This window comes from Bombus huntii, chromosome 12, assembly GCF_024542735.1.
Source record: "Bombus huntii isolate Logan2020A chromosome 12, iyBomHunt1.1, whole genome shotgun sequence".
In the NCBI taxonomy this organism is placed as follows: Eukaryota; Metazoa; Arthropoda; class Insecta; order Hymenoptera; family Apidae; genus Bombus; species Bombus huntii.
The window spans coordinates 6,114,658-6,141,373 of record NC_066249.1 but is presented as its reverse complement, the minus strand read 5'-3'; the positions used below and the strand labels follow the sequence as shown (position 1 = coordinate 6,141,373).

Here is a 26,716-nt window from a genome sequence, read left to right as displayed (position 1 = left end):
ACTTTTTGATCAGACGAACACCGAAATGCTTTTAGTAAGGAGCTCTATCCGGAAGAAATGTTTATTGACATATATTATTTAAAATGCTTCAGGTAATATTTAAAATAGTTCATACCGTTAAAATTAATAATATCCGGCTCTTTTACTTTTTCTGCGCATTGTGGTTAAGCATATTGTAAGTTTGCTGCAGAAACAATGTATTTTAAATATAGTCGCTTCTGAGATATTTGCAGGAATTGATATGAAAAGTGTGTCACTTGGTAGAATAAAAGTGTCGTAGTTACTTAAGAACGCTTTTGAACAACTTACGATACAGCTTTAATAATAAACAATACACGTGAATAATATTTTATTAGACAGCTGCAAAAAAAGCTTGTTAATTAAATAATCAGAGAGAGAAAATACTTTGACCGTTAAATAGTGGAATAATTAAAAATTTTCTATTCTAAACTTTTTTTATCTACTTCAAACCGATTTTCTGAGAAATTTTTCTACTCTTATCGGCATTATTCTTCTAGCAAGCTGACGATACGACTGCTTAAGAAGATTATATAATTGTCGATTCACTAAACTTAATGTGGAAACATTTTCGCTCATTTATATGGTAATGAGATTCTACCAGAGAGAGAGAGAGAGAGAGAAAAATTTCAAAAATGAAGTATTTATTTCTCCTGTTTTGTTTCCTTTTTCGAACAACGCTCGTGAGTAGAATAAGACGCTAGTCAGACATTGAAGCGATCTTTCTAAACGATCGCACAATAGAGACGCGTAATAGAGCCTTAATAATATTTCTTACCACACACATTATAGTAATTTCCTTGATACTCAACATCTATTCACACGTTCCTTCTTAAACGTCAAATTTACAACCGCTATTCCTGCTAACGAGAGCGAGAACAAAATTCTCAAATATTATTATTTCAACAACTTTTCACTATCGAAATGAAAGGAAAGAAATTGAGAAGGAATTTAATGAAAAAAATAAACTTCCAAGAGCGCGATGGAACAATCAGTTGAAAACTCTGGAACAAGCAACCGTCGAAATTTTTAAATTCCTCTAGGACGCGTTCCGATCGCTTTCACGTAACGAACGCCTGGAGGCAACACGAATTCGCGAGCATTTTGCATAATTCAGTCGCGGCGTATTGTGCAAGGTAATAAAGGCTGCGAGTTTTGATCAAAGGATCTTCTTCACCGGAAGCATGGCTCGTGGCTCGCTATATGTACGTTATCACGTGTACAGAAGCAGGAACGATGATGCTGTTGCGATGAGTCGTCGATGGATGCGCGATGCGGACCGCGTAATCGAATTTCACGCGATGCTTCGCCCCTTTTTCCTCGCGACAACGTGGCCAGGCTTGAAAACTAACGGCTCGAATAACCAGTTTCTTCGTCGACAGCAACGCTGATCGTCGGAAGAACACGAAGATTTATCGTGACGGGGATCGAACAGGAATCGAGTGATGTACGAGGCTGGCCGAGAGAAAAGAGACGCCGTGGCAGCTTTTTCGAACCTCCACCGGCCATGTTTCCTCCGAATCTTTCGACTAGAGATTGGTTTTAAACTTTGCTTGTGAAATTTTAATCTATGACGTAATACTATCTTCTTTAAGTGACTTTCACGATAAAATTTGATTCTCACGAATTCGTGGTTTCCCTTGCACAAGCTTTCCAATTTTATGATAAACAAGTAAAATCTGCTCGCGTGATTTTCAAAATTTCCACCGATCACATTTCCTTAGGCTACAAAAAACCTACTTACAAAACCTGCACCTCTTAAAACTATCCGAAACAAGGTAACTTAAATAATATCTGGTAGCAACAGTATCTTATCTAATCTCGCTTAATCCTCGCGATTCATTCAAATGCTCCACATTATTCCAAATCTATCCTCCACGTTCCAATGTTTCTTGCTTTAGACTTTAGACGATAGAAATCTCCTTACAGGACCCCTACATTCACCCGAGAAATAATCGAAATAACGTAACCATCGACGTTTCTCGTCCCTTGCGAATAATATTCTCAAATCGTAGCCTCGTGTCGGTCTAGGTCGAGCATTCGTCAAGCTTATCGCTGGTTCGTATCTTTAAATCCAATTACACGGGCGAGGCACACGCGTCGAGCAACGATAGGCCACAGGTAGAGAAGGCTGGCTTCGTTGGCCATCGATCACCGTAGATCGATCGTTCGCCAATCAATCGGATCGATCAAACCGGTTGGAGATCCGGTGAAAACGGTTTACTCGCAACGTGTAACACGCGCTACTGGAGAACGGATGCTCGCACTTGGACGAATTATATATGCAGGATATAATAAGCTGCCGGTCCTCGAGATATCGACGAGTTATGGCCACCCTAATGGGTTCATAGTGGTTGATTTATAACGCGGGGTCGAACGCGTTTCCCTCTGGCTGGCGTGCGCCATAAAGCCGGTCGGGACGAGCTGGGGGTTTCGCGACGACATCCTTGGCCCTGTGATGACCCGCGTCAGCTTTCGATTTATTGCCCGCTCTCAAAAATGTATTACGCCTCGTGACGGATGCGTCGCTGTGACCAGCCCGTCACGGACCTCTGTTTCTGGCTCTGGTTGGTAGCTACTGGTATGGTTGTGCGTGAGTTTGTTGCGTGATTTTTGATTGCGGATTTCATGGGGGAATTTGGAACGCAGAGGGTGCTTTTGTTCGAGGATTTTGTGGTTTGTTGGGCGGTTGGTTTTTAGAGGATGTTAGGTACGCGAATGTTTGCCGAGTTTCGGAACAAAGTACATTATGATAAGTTTGGAACACGCAATAAACCAGTGTACGTATTTTCTCTATACTGTGGCCTAGAACTAGGACATAAAACGTGCAACAAAAATGTTCACGTCTCTATTACTTGCTCGCTTCGGTATCGCGTAAATAACGTCGATCTTTCTACAATTGAAATACAAGTGAGTACAGTAGATGTACATGTTATCCATTTTCACGTTGCACAACCGATACGTAACATACTTCAAACAGATTCTACAAGAGTTTGAAGTAGACTCTGGGAACACAAGTGTCGACGAGATAAAAATAGGTTAAGCTATCTTTGAGCAAAATAGACTCGGTCAATAAAGAGAATCGATAGTTTGAAATAAAACTCGAGTTTAGAATAACGTATCAGTTTCGGAATGAAGTTACGTATTACAACAATTCTATTATATTTACCGTTAATTCGAAAGCAGATTTTCATTTTCCTAATACTCGCGTTAGGCCTCAGACATAAAATAAAATCTCTTGAAAATGATCGGTTTGTCCTACTACGCGAGATCTTTCCGCGCATTTCGTCGTTCTTCATACTTACAACTTACATTACATCGAATATAATTACAAATATTAGGTTGTCCGGAAAGTGTCTTTCTTTTACACACACGTCTTTTACAACAACGCATCTTTATACAAACATGAAACTTAATCTGTCGAACGTTGTGATCGTTAGTTTGATAGAACAAAATGGATCATACGTAATTCAGTAAAATAATATAAAACGAAAAATGTCGTGCATCCATTATTTCCTTATAAAACGAGAGAAACTTTTCGGACCACCTAATATATATATATATATATATATATATATATATATATATATATATATATATATATATATATATATATATATATATCGTAAATATACCGTTACAACATAAAACGCGTTATTCGTTACGACGTACAATTACCAACTCCGAATCGAATACAACTACAATACCATTCGTAAGACTCGACACAAACTGAAGCTATCCCTTGCATATCACACGATCGTTCCAATAACAGTTTCCGAAAAACGCGAATCTCTATCAGTATACTACCAGCAATTCGCGATCGTTGCTTTCATTGCGTGTTTTACGCGTACCGACAAATACAAGGGTTAATGCGTCATAACGCGTTTCCTGCCGCCATTAACGAATCGGCGGCGGCCGCGCGACAAATTGCATGCGCGACACAGAGCGCACCACGTCACCGAATATAGTCGTATTCATTTTGCGCCACGGGCGATAATCGATAACCGGATGGAGGAACGGATAGATTGTCAGATATCGACGATGAACATCAAAAGGTAGAACGATCAAAGTCGCATTTGCACGGTTGTGTCGTTTAGCCGGTGCCCGTTTTTCAGACGGGGTGGGATGTGCTCGCTGTCGAAACGTTGCTTATCGCGAACCAACTTTCCATCGTACTTCCGGCCAGCGTAAAACGCGTAAACAATTCGCCCGGTATCGGAGTTTACGTAAACGCTTAGCGCTAATGACGCGCCGGGCTGGATGGTATTTGGCCGAAAATTCGCTTCCGCTTTTCAGCGTCGATTTTTCGAAGCGGATGCAACAAGTAAAATGTGCTTCAGAGATGAGCTTTGGATGTTACCGTGTTTAAAGGGGGATGGGCTTTTCCCGTTCAATCGTAGCTTCCGTTTGGAAGGTTCAATTGGCGGCTGTGGCTCGGGGCGAGAGATTTCAGCGATTGCATTTACTGCGATTGTTTTGGATAAATCGACAGGAATCTTGAGTTATCGGGAAACAGGTACTTGAAACGTAGGAGAAAGCTTTGTACGTTGAGCAACTCTTTCCAATCTGTTGTTGCAAGTTGCAGTTGTAAAAAATAAAATCGCAGTTGAATTGTCTTATAACATTGCCAGGATGAACCGCGAAGACGAATAGCGATTTTGCGATGAAATCAAATCTTTTCAAAACAACCGTTCTAATACTCTTCGACGTCAATGTATAATATATACAACGCGTTGTTAAAAGCTGATTTCTCAAACTATCGACTCTCAAATTGAAAATTACCAGCGCCTCTTATCCGAAACATAACGAGCCTTTTCAAAACACTGAAAGCCGCAACACGAGGGGCCGTTTGTCGCGAGCAAGTTTCGTGCAAATTAACGCCGTTACAGCAACAATCGCGCGGACGCTTTTATAGGTTCAGTCGCGGCTCCTCATTTACGTAACGTGACGAAATATGTTACGTTCAAAGGACTATGAGCTACGTAAACACTGTCACCGTGACGCTTTGACCCAGTTCTTCCATTTTTCGATTTTGCAAATGGGCGAAGTCGACGTTGCGTTCTCTCGTTAGCATATTCGAATCGAAGTCTTCTCCGACCATCCGAAGGCGACTAATAATCGTTATCGATGTGTACCGTGCGACTCCGCTATTCCATTTGCAATCTGCAAATTAATGCGGATACTTGGAGAGAGGACGTATTTTCCGGAAGACGGGCGACGCTCGCTAAGGTGAACGCAAACAGTACTTCGAGGGTGGAAAATGGTCGAGTAAAATAGAATAAAAAGTGCGTGCGTGCGCCAGCTTCTTCGATATACATTTCCGAAGAGCGCGAACGTGAAACGAGAGCGAAGAAAGCCGAGTAAAATGGAACGTTGAGTGTAAACGTCTATGGATGGTGAATTGTAGATATCTGCTTTGGGATGAATGAAAATTTGGATTTTTGACAAGGAATGTTGATCCTGCAGCTCTGATTTTTAGAGCCGGATGAGCTGAATAACGAAGATCAATTTTCTAAAATTCCTCCGAAAAGTCTCATTGACACCAGCCTCGCTTAAAGCTACGAATACTAGAACTTTCCTTTTTTAATGTTCCTCTTCGAACGAAAAACAATCGTTAAAGATATCATACACTATCTTAAACAAGTCATAGACAAACGCTTGTGCTTTAAACTTGAGAAACTCGCAAGCATGATATAATATTTACATCATACATTATATAGTACAATATAGAAGCTCGCAAGCCAACGTGCTCGTTCTTACGAAACTAATTTTTGCTAATTCGTTAATAGACCACATTGACTCGATTAATTGTTTTAATATTGATGAGAATTGTGGATCTTAATTGCCGAAATAAAAGTAAAGGAACACTAAGGTTACACTTAGAATTCATATTAGAATAGTTTTAGATTTATTTAATAAACGATTTCCAGGATCTTCGTCGATATACATTTGCAACGCGTCTCAGCACTTTCTTTGTCTCACCATCTTCCATACCACGCTGCCAACGGAACAGTTACGCAAAATTATACATATCTCAATAAATATCAAAATCCTCTTCTCTCAACCAAACCATATAATTTCCTAGTCGAAGAAACCAACGTCCTGGTTAGTGTTTCCAAAACTTGCTCTTATCGCAAACACATACGTTCCATCGCCAACAAACGGAGACCTACGAACGAAACGGAGAACCCGGCGAGGTTCCGATCACGGAAGCATCGAAATCAGTCTGGCTACCGTAGGAGGCAGCAAGAAGAAGGTTGGACGACGCTGCGGAAGGAAGCGACCATCCTCCTGCCCAGTAGCCAGCGGCGATAGAGTCGCTATTCACGTCGTACTCCCTTTCGGGCGGACTCTTCAGAGTTTAATATAATGGCTAATATCATCGGAGATCCGCACAATGCAAACAATTTGAACCTGCGGGTTCCGACTGCTCTCTCGTGCCCCGTGAACGAGCGACAGAGGATGCTGTGGGAGGGTGGCACGCGATAAGACGGCCAATGAACAGAAAATAGCGTGCTCGCGGAGGAAACTGTGGGCCTCGCTGGTTAAATACGACGGACATCGGTAATCGATAACGAACAATGGCTCGCGGAAAACGCGAACCCGATGATGTCGTGTCTCCGTGATATCCACCACCAGTCAATCTGCTCTCCTGTGAATGTTGTCGATGGTTAGGGATCGTTGCCGCGGTCCCTCTTCCTACTTTGATTTTCGCTCTTTGTCTTTAATCAGTTGCAACAGGGGCGCGTAAGTTATCGAGGTTATTTGGAACGTGATAAAATGATGATTTTTAGATTTAAATTACTCGATTCTTGATACTTACTATTTACCTTCTAACAGTGGCATACGTGAGGAACAATGAGAGTTTGAAGAATTTCTTTGCTCTTTATGCTATAGGTGAAACAATGTTCTCTATTTTATAATTTGATTGGCAATCGCTGATTGTGAATATATATATATATATATTCACATATATATATATATATATATATATATATATATATATATATATATATATATATATCAACATATATAACATATACTTGTAACAGGATCGAATTCAGTATATCGTCGATTGGCGATTTTGACAAATTCAATGCATTTATCCAACGTTGAATTTTAATAGTCGAACGACAGCACCGTGTATATTTTTCGAAGAAAAAATCTTGAATTCGTAGTATGGTTATTGCGATGGTATTGTTACGAATGATTTTAGTAAATCAGCAACCTATATTTTCCTAAGGTTACTAGATCAAACACGAACATCATCCATAATTAATAAAAGCTATTGTTATCACAAAATCAGAATCGTATGTTTATCAGTGTCGTAATGATTTGCCAGGTCCCGTTTAACGTGGCTACATTTCGACCAATTAGCATTTATAATTAGAAGCGTTTGTCCTGCATTATTCATGGAAAGCCGATGGCTCGAGCCATCATCGTGTCGTTCACGAATTCGATGATCAACGCCTGTAACCTGTTCCTCGTCGTTCGGCGATTTTTCATCGGACAACGTCGAATAAACAAACGCATTGCTCGTCTCTAGTTGGTTAAACGACTTCAAAAACTGCCGGACATTTTGACGTTCCATTATACTCGAAAGATAATGAGTGCTTGATAAAGCGTTGCGTCAAATACTTTCGGTAATTAAATTTGAAGCGACGTTTAATTGCGAGCAAGAAATTCCAAATGAACGTTGCTGAATATTATTCGTAGAAAGCGTCGTCTCTTTTCTACGAGAGGAACGAAGCTGAAGGAATAAAAATAAAGGGAATAACAAGTAAAATAAGTAAAACAAAAGTATCTTTTGCATTGTAATGGTTGATGCAATTGTAGACGATCAATTTAAAAATGTAACAGAGTGCACTTGTCTTGCATAAATAAAAATCTTCTTGTCTTGTGATAGGTAATTTATAAAACAGATTGACAATAAGTATAAGACAGTATTTTTAGTTTTTTGTGATGATGTATACTCATATTATAGAGTTTGTATTCTTTCATTCAGTAAAATTTTCACTGTTTCATCAACTTACTGTTTGGCCTGTTATATCGTTTAATTTGTCGTCACGTTTAATGATGATTAAGTACAATTTGGAAATTTTTTAGACTTTGTCTTTGGAGATATTTGTTCAAAGAATGAAATAGAACTCGTTCGATCGAAGAAATTTGTTTCGTTTATTTGCTCATTTGGAGAGAAAAAAATAAACTTTCCACGTATTAATTGTCCCTATATCAGGATCGCTTGTACACTGCAGTATTTCACGGCATGAATCAGCTCAAAAACTTTTTAATCCTCGTTGGATACCTTGAGGATCCGGCTGCTTTAGAAACTTGTTGCTGGCCATATATTTCCACTGAATCATTTCAGAAATATAAAGCATTTTCTTATATTCCTTGCGACTTTACTTCTGTCTTTTCCATTATAAGAAAACAACGATACAATTTATCATCCTTCATGCTGAATGTTTCAAGACTGGCACTTCAAATCTCTAGATTTCATTAAATTAGAAATAGAATTTCCCTATGCAAAACCATATTGCAAAATCTAACACACACCCACCGATAGAACTTTTCATAAACTCTATTAACGCAGTGAAATTGTACGAAATTTCGCGGCGAAGTTAATACTTTTAAAAATTCTGTGCCAAGAAAAATTCTGTTTTATTCTTGCTTTATCCTCTGACAAAATAAATTTGTACATTTTAACACGATATCGTATACGTTCTTCTTAAACAGAAATGGCTTTCCTCTGAGACGTATCGAGACTTTTGTAGGTAACTTTTGTAAGTAAAAAAACATTTAATCGCCATAATTAGACTTTTACCATAAAGTTTTAGATTTGTATTTAGAATACAACTTCGTTCGGGGAACAAACAAAACCAACAGCATCATTCTCCAAAGTGAGATTTTTGCCAAATTAGAGAAACTGTGTAACAAGATATAAGATGTAATCGTTCGCTATAAGGAAATTGATTATCATTTGACGATGGAAAAATGAATATCGAAGGGAAGTATCGATTATTAACGGGAAACGGCGAGTAGCGAATCGTCGCCCCTATTATTCCCTGTAACTGGGTTAATTTTTCTTCAGGTTCGTTTTCTCCTTGCCCGATCGCAACGAAGAATATCCGACAGGTGTACCATCCTTCTCCAGGCTGAGAATATATTATCCTCGCTTTAATTGTACTTTTATCGTCCGGTCGTCCAGCTTCGATAAATCTCGCCAGTTAACTCAATGGCTCGCGTTCAACTACCGCTCGTATAGCTCTCACTGTATAACACTTGACAGGAACTTCTTTGGTCAAACGAACGACTCACGAGATCGATTTTTAGAAAACAGTCGAGAAAAAGTAGGACAAATTATGAAAGAGAAGGAATTGATTGCGAAAACTCGAAAATATTAACGTTGGTAGTAGGTAAATGTAGAAGTCTATCACGGCACGCAGATTGTTTAATAATTCGACGAATAGAAAAATTAATCGTTTTTATTACATATGTAATTTGTCATGTAATAAAAATTATATATTATACGCGTGTTTATATGTTGTTATTTCTATACTCAGAGGTAGGATCACGATAGTTATTATTGTATTGAATGGATAAATTTATCGCACCGTTCTGAGCCAAAAAAAAACCTTTATTGCACGCGCTTACAAAAACTAGGGATAAAAACAAAAAAGCATCTCAAGCCTATCGATTAAATCTATCGATTGGATTAGGATTATCTCCTAGTTACTATTTCTTATAACTAACGCATCTGCATATGGATGGCGAGCACGAAACACGTTGTTATTTTCAACATTATACGTACAGTTTTAACGTAGGTTAACGATTCATGTACTGATATCGATGGATTATCGAGATAAATTTTGACAGAGAAAGAATAGCTTGCCAAAATTAATGTTGTCTTTAAAAACTAACAGGTAATCTTTATTACACGACTGTACAAAGAATTGGAAAGTGCATGGTACTTGTCAGTTACACACAATTTCCTGATATCTTAATCGATATTGTATTATACCTAATTTTATTAAATACCAAATTGTTTCTATCCCATGATCAGATGTTTACAATATCACGAAATAGCGTACATATAATACATAAAATACCAAAATTTCATTTTGCCCCCCAAAGGAAACTGTTGCGAATCATCGACTAAAGAGCAACCGGTCAGGTCAAACCGATCGGTCGATATCGCGTACCTCGAATGAATTAACGCACAAGGTGGAGGAGGTTTAAAAAATCGAGTGTTAGAGTAATCCGGCACTGTATTTGCACTTGTTGTATAAACGTAAAGTGTGATGTTCTGAACATGGCGGTGGTAAGATTTTGTTGGATGTGGAGTATTTCAGCCGCACGGTACGAATCGACGGTCTGTCGATGAACTGTCCCCCTACGTTGCTGATTCTCCCTAACAGCCGTTGGGTTTCGTCTCTGGACTTTTCGCAGGCTGGACTTTTCCCGGGGTTTTGACCTGACCTCGGAGTCATTGGGTTTACAGCTCGGGGAAGACGTGAAATTCGGAATTTCTTGAAGAAGGGAATGGGCCTGTCCGTGCCATAAACGGACGGCCACTCAAAATTCCGAACAGAAACTATATTAAAATTAAAAATAAATAAGCGATTATTCCAAAGAAACGTTTATTACAACGATTTCTCCTATAATTCCATGTTTTCTAATTACAGACCTTAAACAACCTTCGACCGAACTAATGGGAGGAACAAAAGGGTCCACAGCGATTTCCGTGAAAGGGTAAACGATATATCAGCGACGACTAGCAGCGCTGGTTAAACATCATCGGCAATAAAGCATGCTTTGCATCGAGCGAACAGTTGCCTTTAGTCTGCATTTGGATTAAGGGGAGGGGTGGATTAAAAGTGAAAATAACGTTCTGGATCTCTTTAACGCTAAACATCAGAACGGAACAACCGATGGAAAAGCTTCGAGCGTATTACGCGAATTAGTGTCGTTTCCACCCTCGCAGCTCGTCCCGTGAATCGCATTAAACGTTAATGCTTATATATTAATATATTAATCGAGCAGCTGAACGTGGAAACTGAACGATTCAGCAGCGGCTCTATGCCAGGATTTTGCAACGCCATTAATCAAATAATAAATAAGTTTGGATAACTTTCGTAGCACGATGGTTGAAAATGTTGAACCTGTTTCATTAGCGATTAATTTATTGATAATGTGAGGGTGGGAATTTAACTGTTCGATGGGAGTCATTGAATTTTGTGGACTAAAAATGTGCGAAAAGATCGAATGTTCGATGCTACGCTGAGAGAGGAACGAGACTCTTCAAAATATTTAGTAGATATGCACTTAAGTTGTTAGAAAAATCAAAGAAGATTGTAAAATAGGAAAAGATGCGTTGAATATGGTACTGGTTCAGAGGGTTTCTGAATGATTATAACGCAGAATGATGTTCGATATTACAGCATTTAAATATAACACTATAATATTTAATTCCGCATGTGTCTATAAATGAAAATTTTGATAGTTTCCTATTTTGTATGGCTCTAGATTTACACTACTTTAGAGAATACATAACAACAATAGAATGAAATGAAAAAGATCAAAGAAAGCATTGTTCAGTTTCGTAGATTTCTAAAAATTTTATATATTAAAATGGAAGCTCTCAAAAAAAAAAAAATGGAGAGATTTTCAAATTGTTAGACACGATTGCAACAAAATTAAAAATCCTGGAATTTCACAAGTTTCTTCGACCATTACACTTCAAGGCTTCGAAATGCGAAGTCCTATCCAACAAAATCCAAAATTCCAAATTTAAGATTCGGTATTTTTGTTTAACATAAGCACCATCGTGCCCTCCGTCGCCGATATTAATTCTGTCTATTTTTCAAACAACAGAAACCATCCTGTTCACTTGAACGCACAAGCGAGATTACCAAAATCTAACTCTTTAAAGAAGGACGAAACTTGTGTTCGCGAAACTTAGTTTCCAATCTTTGCCTTCCCAAATCGGACTTCTTTTAACTCCACGCAAAGTATTACGATACACTAGTTTCGAAAGGAGCAAGAACCCGGAACAGAGCGAACATCAACTGAGAAAAGATACTCTGTGTCGCGAGCATCTGGCCAACAGTCGCCACCTCGTTTGGAATTAAGTGGCCTCTGAAATGGAAGCATATTTTTCGGTTGTTCGGCAACGAACGGCTGAACTTTCGCGGCGATATTACGCGGTACATACGTTATCCAAACTTTTCTGGATTACAGCGGCTTTTTCCAGGCCTGGTCGTGTAAAAAATGTATCACCGTTATGGAAGGTGCGCGTGCACGCAGCCAGTGTCAGTGTCTAGATTTTATCGCGGATAATATGGTTACGTCGTTGTTACTAAGCCGCCTTACTCCTTAAGAATCTGTGGGCTGTGCATACGTTATTCGTGCTCTGTGATATTATAGCTGGAAAGGAAAGTTTGCATTGAATTGTTCTCCGAACAGATGTAGAAGATTATCCCGCTCGAGCTTCGTTCGGATTTCTAAAATCCATTCGACACGTTCAAAGAATTGTTAAAAAAGGTTCGAGTAACTTGAACGACGCAGAAACCTGTATGACGAGACCTGTAAATCCGTGAATCCATTATATAAATTAAGAACACGTGAAAAGACTTTCTCGTATTTAAATCTATAGATTTGAAAGTACGCCGAGAATGTACATTTTTAACGAATATTCTGATCGCGTAAAAATTTCGTTAAGGCATTAAACCGAACTAAAAGAAAAAAAATGTAATCTGGAGCGGTAGAGATTCGCAAACTCCAATCGCGATATCCGCTAACACACTAATTATGTCGGGAAACATTTACAATGGCACAATTTCCAGTCTCAAATAACATTCTTCCGATACCGTTTCTTGAGAAGTTTCCAAGAATCGTCGTTTTAAGCATCGAGCGATTCTTTTTAAAGCATCGTCGCAAACAAGCGACAAAGGGAGAAAAAAAAAGCAGAAAAAGACTGGCGCGGAAATTCTTCAAAAATTTCCTTTTGTCGTCGTTCGTTCGTTTGTTCATGGACCGGTCGTGTTGCAATTTTATCGCGCAAATAGCTGAGCTCGTTCATTTTCAATTTCTCGCGCCGTTTACCCCTCTTATTTCCCTCTTCTTCCGGTTTTAACGAAGGTGAAAAATTCAACGGGATAATTTTCGTATGCAAATACGCCGTTACCGGGGCGGGACCTCTCGTAATCGCGCCTCTGCCCATCTAACGAGGCTGCATTGAATTTTTATTTAGCCAAGCCTCGTTATTCCCCCCACTCGCGAAACGTTCCACCCCGTCTCTCTTCGATTATACGTTAAATTCTTCGTTGTTCGTGCGTATCATCGATCGTACGATCGACGAGAAGAAAGATGAAAACCGAGAATGGAAAGGAGGGAAGAGAATGGCGCGAAGGAAGCGGAAAGACTGACCTCTTTCGGTGTTCGTGGTTGAATTAAATGTTTGGACTTGGTCGCGTTTGATGGCGCCAAGCCAACTAGTTTGTCATCAGGAAAAGTTACGCGAAAAGGAAAACTGGCTGGCAGGAAAAGGACGAAACAGATTATTTATTTGATCACTGTTTCGTCGAGATTTATCGTTGCAAACGGAAGCCAATGGAGACGCAGAAGAAACGACAGAGAAGCATAAAGATTAATCAATGCTAGAAAATTGATTTTTATGTGTTGTACTGTATTTGTCTCGTCGTGTAAGTAGTACGACTAAATGAACGTTGTTTTTCATCCACTCTGGAGAAAATCTTTCTTACCGCGATGTGATTGAAAATATATAATTGTACTTTATTTCTTTCGTGAATAGAAGATTTTAATATTTTTAATATCTTCTTAATATGTTTTCTTCAAGGTATTGCAAATATCGTAGTATTAATGTGAAACATGAAGTAAATAGCTAATCAAATGGGAAAATTTAGAGACGTAGAGACGTAGACGTATCTCGTTATCTTCTTAATTATTAATTTTTTTCGTGAAACATGTAAGTAGATATTATGATTTATAGCTTAAATTTTCCTTTCAATGTGTTATACGAAGACAAAATATACCATAGAGATAGAGATCTGTATTATGTGCTTGGGTTAATGCCAATGTGGTTAATAATTCAAAAATACGGAAGCAAAATCAAAGGGACCGAGGAAATAGTGGGAATTGGGTTGGATATATAGCGTGTAGTATAAGAAATAACAAGCAGCAGAAACAGACAAAGAGACAAGAAATAAATGATAAGCAGTGCTTTGTGACAGGCGACTAGATATAATGTGGACAAAATACACCGAACCAAAATATAGAGGGAAAAAAGTGACAAATTAAAATAGAAATCTTGCTCTATTTAAGCGACTATTCCGGCGCTGATTCAACATTTCGATTGACGAGAATCTTGAAAAATATCGTTAAAGGACATTCGCAAAGAATTTTTTTGCTACGTTAGTCTCGAAGATGGAAAGGTTCGTAAAATGAAATTTTGTATGAAAGTACGACCATAAATTAAAATATTTAAAACTTCTCAAGTTTCCTCCGGTTTAATCAATACATAGTTGATCAACACCTGCGCGCTGTAAATTATGAACGCATTTCTGTCCAAACGAATCGATCCACGGTCCGCTTCACGATCTTACCAAACCTAATACAACGAAATTACAAGCTGAAATCCAAAAAAGTATATACAATGCGATTCTATAAAACGTAGAAAAAAAAATATTAAAAGATTTCAACGTGCAGCCGAAAAGCTCCTAAACCGCGATCGATTCGAGCGTAACGCGTACAAAATAGCAAAACCGCGGACGTCGACGCGTCCAGCAATTGATACACGGGTTTTTTCAATTTCGTTCCTCCATTTCCGTGGCGACGCGAAAGATATTGAAAAACGGCCGGACGTGTACAACCGGACGAGGTGGTGGCCAATCCTCAAGAGGTAGGGAACAGCGGATATGGGTACGTAAGGTAGAAAATCCTTCTCGAATTGTGCTTCGAGCAGCATTGTTACTGGCTTGGACCGAAGGCAGGACAATGAAATTCTGAAAAATGCGGAAGAAAACAGCGTGGCCAATACGCGACTTCGAGAAGAACGGAAGTTTTACCGTCTTTCTGCCACCCTCTTTCGTCTCTTCCTTCGTCCCCTCTTTCATCTCAACCACCGCCCTTATGGCAATTATATCTATATCCCTCGAACGTATGAGCATACCAGGTTAAAGGCATCCCCGTTTTTCTCTTCTATCGTCCCCTTTTCTTGTCCGTTCAAACCCCGACGTAAATCGAGGGTTCGCTTTCCAAGTTTTCGAGACGCTGCGCGATTGTAATGGCGATCAGGATTCTCGAGGATCGATTAATGCGAACGGTAGCCTGGAATTCGAGGAAGAATTGCCTCGTTCCTTTCTCGGCTATACGGAAAGGTAGAGTGGAATAACGGAGGAAAAAGAATTACTAAGATGCTGCGACGTTATTATAGTTTGCGTGGGATTGTTGTAATGTCTCGAAGGAAATATAATGTCCTGCGTACTTAAGAGCCGAGTTCTTTTCAGTCTGTGAGAATGATTCATTTTATTAGCAGGAACAAAGATTCTTCGAATGTTTTTGTGAATGAGGCATAACGTACAAGGACTTAGGAAGAGAGGCATATTTTATAAAACTAAGTGCAGAACGGCGAGAAATAGCGTTGATTCTGATTGTCGTATTTTTTAGGACAGCTTTTACTAATTGTAAATTTTACTAATTAAACTGAGGACAGTTTCTGTTACGCCACGAGGCTTGCCACAGGCTGTATTTCTAACCGTCGCTCGCGGTCCTGCAGTGTCGCAGGCAGATCGTCTTATCTGCCCGACGGAACATATACAATGTATCGACGAGCGCATAGTTGTCGTCAAGCAGCGAGCTCTAGAAACGTCGATTTTTGTCCGTTACGTTTTCCACACAAGAAGGCGGCATACGTGATCATAGGCGCGAGCGGTGGCGTGACCCGAGCATAGTGGGAGTCGTCTTCCAAACAAGACAAAGAAATGATCGAAAGGCAATCAGTCCCTTCTGACGAGCCAAACGTTATACATCGAGAGGTCTGACGAGCAAAATCAAAGACGCATAGTCTAACGAATTCATTGAGAGACATTGTAAAGTCGAGTCAACTTTCTGTAGCATATTACTTTATTCATTGTTAAACAATTTGTGGCGTGTTCGTCATATTATTGTCAAATATATTATTTTATGTTAACCTGTTAATACAGTGTTAAAGTCATTGAACTACCTCTGTTATCTTAACCGAAACAGGGGAACGACTATTTCGCGCGTCGATTAACAGAATCGTAGCGAGAATTTACGCCTCTCGCAGACGCGTTTTCCTAGCGACCGCATCTCTCCCCCAACGGTCGTAACAGTTTCCTTACAAATAAATCCGTTTCTATTAAACCAGAACCCTAATCGAAACATGAGGAGCGTAGTTCGATATTAATATAAGCCAATCAATAGCCAATGCACAAGCTTTCTAACACAAAAAACAGTAAAATTAAAGTAACACAATTTCTCCAACAATTAGCAATTCAAATCGCCCGTTCTACGGTTCCTGTTAAACGTCTTCGCACACTATCCCAGCCTCGTAACACAGTTCAGTTTCAACTTCACGTTCAACTATCCATCGCCATCAAAGAAAAGCTAGCACTAAGCAACCAACCTCTGGAACAATCAGGAGGAAAAAGAGTCGTAAAACAAGCCATTAATTCCACCCAGTTCCCTCGATTTTCCGAAACGAAACAGGTGAAGGTTGCGCGACTCGAGTCGATACTCTACACGAAAGTTTCCCTTCCTCCATCCTCTTCGGTCGGTCTCCACCCCCCGGGGGCGCGCGGATGACGTAAATCCGCGATCCACGCTGATTTTCGAGGAAATTTCGCCGAGTGCCGTTGTAACAATAGCTTCCTATACCTTTTTCCAGAGCGAAAGTTTCGCCAGCGGTTCGTTCGTTCATTCGTTCAGGATAAAAAAGAGACGAGCGAGGCGGAGGGGCGGAAGCGAAATTCAATCTTCCGGTTAAAGAAAAGTTAAAGCGGCTACCGGCTTATCGGGAAGTTGCCGTGCCGCGCGGAAACGGATCTCGGTCCCCCGGACATATTTAAATCCCCGGCGGGGCTAGCCGTAAATTACCAGGGTTAGCCCAACACGCGCTGCTAACTTTGACGCGGGGGCGGAAGCGTTCGTTGCGCCGGCTAAACGAGCCTCGATCGCTCGTTGATCATCGACCGCGACGATTAAGGGTCACGGGCTAATGAAATCCGCCTCCACCGATCCTGCGTGTGTACAATGTGCGAGAACGAAGAGAGGGTCGTTCCTGATTGGATTGTTAAATATTTTAAAGCAAACTTCGTTTCTTTTTCCTTTATGCCTTGATAACGAGTAGATCGAGAACGTTGGCTGCTAACGAATAGGTTAAAAATGTTCCTGGATTTATGGAAAATATACACGACCATGTGGAAAATGTATATAACGCAATAATATGTAAAGTACATTAGAATATCAAATCGTTCTGCTTGAAAGAAATCTCTACTTATATTCGACTTTTCTACTTTTATTCATAAAAATATAAACGTCTACGATATTGTATAAAGATCTCTAATCAAGTTGTAGGTGAAGAATAGTCGTGTTAATTTTTTATCTAGATTTTACGAGGATATTTTTCCATTTTGACTTTCGATAGATACTGTTGAAGCATGGATGATCAAAATAGTTTGAAACCAATTTAACGTAAGTTACTTAATTTTACAGTATTGGATTTCTATTTGTATCGTACATCTTACTCGACGAATCCCACTGACGATTCTTAATATGGGATATACGTTGAAACGAAACGATCTAGTTGGAACTATCGTGAACTGCCTGTAATCCAATACATGCATTAATAATGAATTATACAAATGATTAACGCGGGACGACATCTTCCCACCTATTTACGAATACATTAATAAAACAGTTATTTTAAATAATCTTGGTATTTTCATCTTTCGAGCGTCTCTGATGAAGTTCTCGATACTAAAAACCGATACTATACTAAACATATGAATTATAAAGATCTTTAAACTTCGTTATTCTACGAGCGTAGCTGCCTTTCCAATGGCAACCTCATATACCGATATTATTTTCCATTTTTAATCGACGTTACAAATCGACTGTCGAAAATATAACTCGAGTTCATTTTTACTTACGTTGCTCGGGGAATGAAGATAAACGTTTGAACTATTTGACTTGACGGAAAGACGTAACCTTCGTTCTGGAAAGTAACTAGAAGTGCAACGTCAGGTGCGTGAACGCGCGACTTCGCGCGCAGCCGAAGCGAGTAACCGGCGACGACGTATGAATGATACATGAACGAGCCTGTGGATCCTCTCGCGTCCCATTACCGCCAGTAAATCGTCCTTTGGAAAACCTTCGAACAGGAGTGCGCTCGGTCGAGTTTGCATAATGCTCGGCGAAGAACGTGGTCGAAAAACGTTGGAAAAAGATTTCGCTGCTTGACGACCGGTGCGCGTTAAATCTTGAAAAAGTGTGGAAATTTTGTATCTTTAAAGGAACTAATTGGAAATTTAACAAGCAACGGAGAAGTAAAAGAGGAAAAGGGAAAATTTAGCCTCTTAAGAAAATATATAAAACACCATTTGCATCGAGATTCTTACGCTTAAAATTTACGATAATAATAAATAGCTTAACAAATTAATAGCTTAAAAAGTACTCGATAATGAAACTGTAATAAATGTATATATGTACATATAACGATAGTTAAACACCAAGATGCAAATTACCGCGTACAGTAAACAACTTCTGACGATGAACAATTATTAATTACCGATACGATGGAATTTTACATTACGCGTAAAAGAAGCAATTACATAGCCAGGTTAATTAAACGAAAAGTGACGCACATTTTTCAGTATACGGCCAACACGATCGTCGAACGCGAACGTATAAATTATTGAAATTAATTATTAGTTATGCCTCGAACGCAACAGTTACGTGTAATAGCGACAAATAACGAAGAATAATAGTCTCTGGTAGTCGGTTGCACTGAATTCAGCCCGTTCCAACGGGGCAGCATGACTTTACGAATGCTAGAAAGCTCGCAAGCGTGCGTTTCACGGGAACAATGGACCATCGATAAGTATGCCAGTCAACAACAATTTACTATCCGATACGCGACATAAATCTTTCCTATAAATTGTTCGATGATTCTTAACCAATCTATTAGTTAACGAACATGTTTGCTCTTTATATAAAGGGACTTTTTAATCTCAGAAAAATTCAACCAAACACCATAGGGCGATGTTAAAATTCATAATATTGTCGAGCAATCCTGGATTAGCAAAGCTGTTGCTCTATTTAGTTCTCGGATTAAATACAGATTTTTCCTATCCTCTGAAAAATATTTCAAAAATATCGATTGTTATAAGATTAGTCACACCGTTTGCTTTATTTTTCTCCTTTTACTAATCTTCGTGGATTTATCGCCTATTTTTCGCAGGTTTTAAAGATTTTCAACAGGTACGATGCGAAACTGCAAGTGTGTCCAACAATATTGTCAAGAAAAATGTTTCTTCGTCTTCGCCTCGCGCTTCTCTTCTATGGTTTCCTTTGAAAAAGAAACTTCACTGCGACGTACGTTTAAAATTACAAGTCGTAAGTCGATATAAAGCAAAGAAGAATACGATCGGTAATTAAGCTCGCGATCCTCTCCTACAATTTCGCAACAAAGCTTAAGAAATCGCTTAGTAAGTATTCGAGATATTGATTGGCGAAGTCAACTCGTTTGTCCCAGTTAACAGGTGAACCAGAATCTAACGTAAAAGAGATCCGAGCAGATAACGAGGCAATGGAATGGTGGCACGCGGGAATGGACCGTTTAAAAAGTGCAGTGGATTTTACGAGGTGGTCTGGTTTGTCGCGGCGGAATCGAAGGGGCTTATGCAGATTGCTTATTATATGACCGCGGCCTGTATCGCGTAGATTTTATTACGGCTACAGTGACGGTCGTGCAGAAGAGGATAGCGGGATTGAACAGGGTTGAAGAGCAGAAGGAGGGAGCGCGCTTTAATTGGTATGTAAATCGCGTCTCCCTCGCGTTCGCGGTTCGTACAGGAGAGCGCGCATACAAGGGACGAGCAGGCCGCTTATCGTTTATGCGTGCCCGTACTCGTTGGCTTTACCATACATTATCCCCTCGGTGATATCGGCCTAAATCAAGCGGCTTTCGTGTTATCGATTTTCGAATGGAGAGTGTAGCCCGCGCCTGGACCGTCGACCAGACCATCGAAAGTGATTTTAACCCATTTCGATCGATACTCCGTTTACCCTTGCCACGAGTGTTCGTTCCGTTCCGACCGGCATGGTGACCAAACACCATGACGTACAATGGGGTACGTAATTTTTGATGATTCTTCTTTTGGGGTGACTTTATCGAACGGCTGCTCGTTTGCTGGGCTATGGCGTTTATTAGCTGAAAACAATGCGTGTTACGGCTCTTTGTTCCCGGTTTAGTTAACTTGCTTGGTGATTGATTTAAGGTTTAATAAATCATGTACACTGTAGGTCATAAGTTTTGTGGATAATGCAGTAGAATTGTAGAATATTCCGTAATAAGCATGTTACGATAAATATGTTGAATTATCGAAATTCGTAATCGTGTTGAAACAATCCCTGATTTTGCTTCCAATTATTTAATAATTCCAGTCTACTCCAGTGTCGGTAGCGATGATCGGTAACAATTCAGGCGTTTGTAACCAGCAAACAGGATTAGATATTTCACCATCACACTCCACGTATTAAGATGTCTACTTCATTCGTATCGCATCATCAATTTCGTTTTGTATTAAGAATATTTGAATAACTACTCTCTCGTTCCAGTTTGCTGTTTTACGAGCTATCTATGTTGTGATAAATAAATGTAATAAAGTAAGAAGATTCACGCAATCCTCCATTGTCGTTTTCGATAAAAATACAAAAGTGAATTCTCTAGAGAATTACGCCTACTTTATCCAACGTACATATAGCAATCAAAATCTGTCTGCAATTCAGTATTCGTGCTAGAATTTAATTGCGAAGCTACGCAAGGATACGCATGAAATTCCTTTCCAAGCGTGGCCGTTTAACTTCCACAAAGAAAAGCCACCCTTCAGAAACAACTCGACAAATCGACTGCAGGTCGAAACAGACGGTTCATACACGCCAATTTCACCGTCAATTGTCGCGCAATGTTCAGTCGTTCGCGAGGAGACCCGTTTTCCTCGACTGGTTCGACATCATCGCGCATCGTCGTCGTCGAAGACGAGGAGGGCGGGAGAGACACCTTTTCGCATATTTCCACACGACAGCCACGAAGGGGAGACGCGACGAACGCTCACCAGGAGTCTACGTTCCAAGGAAACGACGCGGCGAGACATAATCAAAAGTTGCCATGGCTACACTCAGGATCCCGTGTCACGACGCGGCGTGGCCTTGGGCCGCGGCTTGAATATAAGGACGAGAACGAGGGAAAACAACCCCTACACCCGTCCCTCGATAACGCAAGAACGTCTTTCAATTACGGACCAACCCGACAGTGAGATCTCTGCTGTCTAAGACACGACGGCAGAATCACATGTTTTTGTATAAAAATAGAAAAATTGTATTTTCATTTCGAAATTAGTGCGAATATGTTTTATCGATAGTAAAGATGTACAATGCAAGGATGTACAAGTTTGGCGTTAGGATGGGCAAATTTATCGAAATGATTTTCGTTTCAGGCTTCCAGTTTATGTCGTTTTTAAAAGTGTACATTGATATCTGTCTAGTTTCACTGACAATGAGTTAAAGGATGATCGAATGTAGGCTGCTTCTTGTTAGATAGACTCGACGTAAAAAAGTAGGGTGAAAATGTATAATAAAGCTTCTTGTGGACAAACACTTTTTTGAAATGTCTGATACTCCTAAGATTCAAGAGCTTGTTTTTAAAAAATAAAAATGAATAGAAAGAGAGCAGCATATTTTGGCCTCTGCTTCTTTGCCAAGGCTTGGCCTTTGTGACTCGTTCTTATTCTTCAACAACAGAATAAAGTTAATGAGAGGAAGGTCTAAAGACGTTGATATAATTAAAGCGGATTTAATTAATGTAACAGCTATTTATTCCCATCAAAAGACTTTCAACGAAGTTGTAGCAAGCATACAAATACTACCAACAGAGGACTTCTTTGAAGGAAATAGCTGGCGTTTAGTTGATTATTGGTGTCTTTGGTCGTTGGTATCTCCTTTCCCTCTCTCTTTCTCTCTTTCTCACTCCTCGCACCCTTCAACTAATTGTAAGCAACGTTACAACATGTCGATGGTCAGGACCAAATACACGATTCTAATCTACTGTCGTTTTATCAGATTAGATTATACTGTCGTTATTAATTAGAACGCTAACTACTTTCGCAACCTACTCGCACAGAAACGTCTATTCCTTTCGCTAAACGTCCACGTAGTTTTTCGAAAATTCCCGGGAAACTTGGACGTGCTGCTGGAAACTCGATTTCAAGAGAACGTGGTCGCCTTCAGGATTATGCGATTTAAACGAACTTAAAGCGGCACATATCGATCGATAGTGAGAGGATGGGCGAGGAAGAGATAGACAGATGGAGGAACGGAAAGAGAGAGCTAGGCAGGGAATAAGTGAGTTCACAGTGGGTGGAGGAGGCGACGGATTCGCGTGACGTCTTTGACGGTGCGTCTTCGTCGACGACGAAAGCGTCGGAAGCTGCACGTCTTGAACAGAACGGCACCGAGCGGCACGCATCTTCAAAGGGGCCGAAGTCCTTTGCAATTCTAGTTCGCGTCATGTGAAATGCAATCATATTCTATTTCGAACGCTCGCAACTCGGCGAAGCGTATTCCGGCATCCGTTTGCCGAACGCTATATGTACCCTTCGCATAATTGATTCATTGTTTCCGGCTGTTGCGATTATCCTTACTTCGACGATCCATTATCGCGACTTTTTCACCTATAATTTTAGAATGGAACGTGCAGAAGCGTTAAAATTAAATTTATCGCGTTAACTAACTTGTACTGGGTGGGTAGGAGACTGAACTTTGCGTTCGTTGCAGACAAAAGTTTGTATTTGTTTAAAAAATTGACGTATCTTAAATTTTGCTTCTGGCATTGGGATCTAACGTATCAATTTTTATTTTGGAACTATGAAATTACTTTTATATAGAAAATATAACCTAAGTGGAAATTATAAATGCATAAACATTCGCAGTTTATGATTAATTAATGAATTATCGTGCAAGAAGCACTCTCTTATGGTAAACTCTGAATCTCAAAAAGAAACGTAAGATACAGCGAATCAAACAAAAACTTAGTTTCCGAACTACAGAACGTAACACAGATCACACTGTTCGACGTTATCACGATATTTGCGAGTTAAATGTAAATACCTATACGAACACCGTTCCCTGCATACTATCGAAACTCCTTCCTTTAATTGTCGAAAATAACAGCATCCTTGCGAGCATCTGTTCCCTTGGTTGGTTACAGAGTTGGCGAGGAAAGAGGAAAAGAGAGAAAGTTGCGCGTGGCGAGCAGCTTTGCTACTTGATAAACCGTGTAGCTTTCCCGGGCTTTTCTTTGCTTCAGCAACGACACAGGGTGATTTCCTTTCGGAACGTACCGCGCAAAATTCTAACTAGCAAAGTTTCCCGGCGACGCGACGGCGACGTGATAGTAAGAGGAAAATGAGGCAGAAGGGCGGCTGAGGGGGCGGACCAAGAAGTGGAGAAAGAGCAGTTGACAACTTTTTAATCTTCTTGGAATCTCATTGGATCCATCCGTTGGAACAACGAGGCGAAATTCGCGCCGTTGGCAAACAAATTTCGTTTGTCCGCCAGAATCACGCTGATACGCGATCTCCTCGATTTCTCTGCTCATCCTGCGAATAACCAATAGCATACTTCATTTTTTCTTCCATTCCCTTCCTTTCTTGTCGTTTTGGTCGCCTCGTTTTATTGATTATAACGAGATCGAAAATACGATCGAAGGGATCGCAACTACAAAACCGACAGCTTCACTTTTTGGCAATCTGAGTAAATAAAACGAAGATTTAAGAAGCAAACTTATTTTAATCTTCCCTGGTACACGAGAAAAGGAAAAAATCTTGTTTCACGTGAATTTATAATGTAGAATTTATAATCTATTTTTTGCAGTATCGCTTAGAATTATTAACTACAATGAACTTTTTTTTGCATGGAGGAATGAATAGAACTGTTTTGAAGATTCTTTCAGATTCGTCAAATACAATAAAAGGTAGATCAATGGAAAATCCCAAGAAGAGATTAATGTGAGTGGAAACGTTTCATTTCTCATGATTTTTACCTTTTGATCTCAATATTTCCTTCCCGTGTGATGTAAGTTTCATTTCTACAACAACAATAAATACCTTTAGTCGCTTCGTTTTTAAAGCACGATTTATTTTCTTTGTCTCGTGATCCATACTAATATGAATTCTACGCACGTGTTCCGTTGTAACGGATTTCCAACACCGTGCAATGTTCCTCGCTAACAAGTACCAGTCGCTAAAATTTATATCTGTTGTTAGATCTGAAACGCAAGCAAACGGTGTAAAGTACGATGCAAGGCCAAACTTCGAGCAACAGAAACAACGAAATTTGCTTTTGAAGCAGGTGCAAGTGCCGAGTTTTTCACAAAAATTATGATCTGCGAAAATGGCACAACGTAGAGATTGTTACTTTCAAGAAGAACGAATTATTCAACGTAAAAAGGTGCAAAATTATGTACGAATGATTCATTCAAACTATAAACAATCTGTTGTGTAACTTTTTCTCGCGCGTATCGATGACTCACCCAGAACAAAAAGCAAATTATTCATAATTATTCATGTTCGAACAAAGGATAGATAGAAACGCAGAACTAACGAAAGAATAGCTGAATAAAAATTAATTTCAAATTCTATTCCCAATTAATTATTCATAAACCTTTATTGTACAATAATAATTAATCAAAATGATGAATGGTCCTTTTTAATACCTTTTACTTTTTTTATATTATAAGATGGCAAAAATAATATTACTAGAGATTAAGATAATAAAATTTCAGATAGAAATAATACACGATGCCGATAATATCATGGTTTGACTGTTTGCAATAATTTTCTCTGATTGTAATTATCTCCTGAATTAATTATTCGAGACAGTGAACACGAATGAGCGCATGCACGGAAAATTCTACATAATTCATTCGATTAACAGTTACTGCAATTTTTCTGTTATCTATCCGCAGCTGAGTAATGGATCGCCGAACGTGACAAACGTTTTTGTCGCGTAATTTATTACTCCGATTTCAATGAAAGCTCCCGAATATCGTGACGGTGTAAAAAATAGAGCGGAAATGAAATTTATAAAACTAGGAGATACCGATCTGTATGCGTGTTGTGCAGGCCATGATCGAGAAAGAGTGTCACGTAGTTTTACAATCATATTATATATTTTTAAATTAAACGAAAAGTACAATGAAAAATTTGAGAAAATATTATTAAAAGTTATGCGTAAATAGTTAGAAATTATGATACATAGCGTGTCATGACGTAAGAAATAATAATTACGGAGGAACGAGGGAAATGAAACGAATGATAAAAAAAAAGCAAATTTATCATTTTACTGACAATACGTTTTTATTATGAATTTATTACTTAAATTGTATTATCCAAATTGAACGTGATATTTTATGAAAATTTAAAGATATATCGACCTAGAATCATCAAACCGTTGGAAATGTTGATTTTACTGAATTCTAAATACAAACTCCACTGTATTCCTACTCGATTTTTATCGTATAATTTTAATCACAATTATTTACTTAACTTTATTTAATTTACATACTAAATATTTTTAATATTTGTATAAAAATGAATCTTTCAGCAATCTGAAATCTCTTTATTTCTCACTTGCTGAACAATTTTCAGAGCCCGTACACTTACGATCACTTGACATTAATTTCATAAACAAAGCAATTTCTAAAACGCGGAACAACGCGGCGGCAAACGAAACGGATACAACGAAACGTTTTCGCTGTTCTTTTTTCCTCGTGAAACAACGCTGGTCGCGCGAAAATTTCAAGCGGAAACAACCCTCCGGCACCGCGCGCAAAGCCACGAAACGGAACGCAACGTAGAAACGCGGCACGTATACAGCTGTCCTAAAAAAATTCGTAGAAGCTCAGACTAACCGACGTTAAACTCGAAACGAGGCAGTTCGAAAGGTTAATTCGACTTTCATGGCCGCTTCGGCTCAAATACGAGCAACCGAAATAAACGAAGAGGAATGACGAAAAGAAGAAGACATCTACGAATACTAGCTGTGCTGGTAATCGTAGAAATAATTCTACGGTGAAACGAATCGTATAAGATGAAAAAACTGTGTAGAAACTTTTTTTGCAATTGACTGACAATCGAAAGAAGTCTGTATGTAGTTAACTGTTAATTATTAATGGTAATATACTTAAGTCGTATTAAGCCAGTCATACTTTTCTGTAAGGTAAATTTGTTTGGCAGAATATTTTCTACAGAATGAAGTCAAACAACAAACGCGATAGAAGAAATAAGCGACGAGAATTTTGCGATAACGTTGAGATAAAATTTGATCTCCAACATAATGGCAATTCCTACAGGTTTTGAGGATTTCGTGACGCTTATAA

The 26,716-nt window shown here is 39.2% G+C and overlaps 1 protein-coding gene and 1 long non-coding RNA gene across 6 annotated transcripts in view; one reads left to right on the top strand and one right to left on the bottom strand.

Annotated features, from left to right (window-relative positions):
* LOC126871786 (uncharacterized) overlaps positions 1-26,716 on the bottom strand; it is a 585,120-nt gene that overhangs the window by 434,846 nt on the left and 123,558 nt on the right. The gene's annotated exons all lie outside the window — the stretch shown is intronic.
* LOC126871831 (uncharacterized) lies at positions 2-11,487 on the top strand. Its single transcript, XR_007691770.1, has 2 exons — positions 2-92; positions 10,704-11,487. It is a non-coding gene; the product is annotated as an uncharacterized LOC126871831 (long non-coding RNA).